Consider the following 2331-nt stretch of genomic DNA (forward strand, 5'->3'; position numbering starts at 1 on the left):
TAGGTAGTAATCTCTTTGATATCAGCCACAGCAACTTCTTTCAAGATATGTCTCCAAAGGCAAAGGAAACAAAAGCGAAAATAAACTTTTGGGACTTCATCAAAATCAAAAGCTTCTGCACAGCAAAGGAAACAGTCAAAAAAACAAAGAGGCAACCCATGGAATGGGAGAAGATATTTGCAAATGACAGTACAGACAAAAGGTTGATATCCAGGATCTATAATGAACTCCTCAAACTCAACACACACGAAACAGGCAAACACATCAAAAAATGGGCAGAAGATATGAACAGACACTTCTCCAATCAAGACATGAAGGACTTTTGATAAGGCTTTAGTTTTGAGCTTTATGGTTTGTTTTCTAAAAACATTTATTTATGTAAGCAGTTTATCTAAGTCAATAAAGTGAGATTATTGAAATTACTCTAGTACTTTTTCATCTAGAAGACATATATATATATATATATATATATATAAAATCTATAACCTGAGTTACAATGTAATATATTCCACCTACAATAAAGTATACCTGTGCTTTTGTTTTATTCACAACTAAGCAAAAGGGAATGGAAAACCACCCATGTTTTAGAAATGAAGAAAGTAAGATTTTTCTGATGTGAAATGACTTGTCTAATGCTACCCATCTACAAAGTAATAGAAAGAAAATCAGGGCATTTATTTCCTCATTCTAAATTAATATAACTTTTTTTTGTAGAACAGCATATTGCAAACACTCTCTGAACCTTAGTTTTCCTAGAGAACATTTATTACATTATTTTATAATATAACATATATTATATTATTATATAAAAATTTTCCTTTACTTTGAAATCAGAGCCAGTAACAAAGTGATAGGAAGAAATACATCTAAATTCAAACTAAGTTGAAGAAATATCCCTGTATAATGAGAACACCTATTGCTGAATACCATTGTTAGGTAAAGAATTTTGAAATATGGTATTTGCTAACTGCCTTATGCAAGAATTAATTGTTAATGAATTAGAGATATTATATCAAAAGAAACAGAAAGAAAAGAAACAGAAATAGAAAAGAAAAGTTATTTCTCTTTTGTTGGTAGACATGTTCCACTGCAAAAATATCTTTGTAGGTAATAATTCAAAGAATGTTAGGATCCTAAGAGATATATTTTGTCACTAATGTTATTTGTAATGGAATTCAGAAACTAGGATCACATAGTTAAGTACTTAACTTTGCGTCATATTCTTAAATACTTTTACCTTATAGACCTCCTTTAGAAACTAATTAAAGCCATAGAAGCTCTCTCTGGAAAATTTCTCATCATTGCATTTCTTTCTTTTTATTTAAGATTTTAATTTTTTTAAGTAATCTCTATACCCAATATGGGGCTTCAACTTACAGCCCTGATATTAAGAGTTGCATACTCTACCAACTGAGCCAGGCAGGAAGCCCATCATCATTATATTTCTAATATAATTTTGAGAAATTCAGAGACTCTTAGACCCAGATTGAGAGTTGTGCTCAATTAAATGGTATAAAATTTCAACTAAAGCAAAGTAATCCATTTAAATATAGAGCTATTCCAGGCAAGGAGACTTCAAGTAAAATATTTTCTATGAAGAATTTTCTTGTTTAAAGAGTGACAGCGCCTGCCATGTGTTTACTACTCTGTATATTTAGAATTACTATAACTTAAGATTTAAGAGACTGCCTATTTTCCTTTTAGGCATTTTGCCTATATTTTGTAACACAGAACTATTACCAACTGACCTCTGATATCTGGTTATAGGGTAAACTAACAGCTAGGTTTGGTAGAGTTACTAACAAAGGGAACAAATATATATGTATAGATACAGATATATATAATATCTCAGTCATCCTAAAAATAAGCAAATGAAGGACTCTTCTAATAAGAGCTATAGCTAAATGAGTTGTTAAGAGAATTCTATAAATCAGTTTAAATAGACATTTTAGTTTAACTGAGTTTCCTTCTCACTATTCCTTAGCTAACATCACTTACTGAATTTAACATTGTTATTTTGATCATTTTAAGATATACTCTCAAATCACTGTAAATTGTCACAAATCTTAGTGTTTGACCTTTCCCAGAATTCATTGGGAAGGTTTAAATTTCCAGAACTCAGTATCAAAAACTAGCACGTAGGTGACTTTTGGTGTCAGTTCTAACCTGTAAAGAACTCGGAGATTTGTCACTTCAATCCTTAAAACAAGAAAAAGTTTGACAAGCTGAAAAACATACACTATTCTTGGACCCATCAGAGAACAAAGGTTTTGCAGGGCAAACCATCATTCCAAAATCAGGAGAGACAGGAACATTAGTGAGATGCAGCAA

Source organism: Neovison vison, chromosome 6 (genome assembly GCF_020171115.1).
Source record: "Neovison vison isolate M4711 chromosome 6, ASM_NN_V1, whole genome shotgun sequence".
NCBI classification, from domain to species: domain Eukaryota; kingdom Metazoa; phylum Chordata; class Mammalia; order Carnivora; family Mustelidae; genus Neogale; species Neogale vison.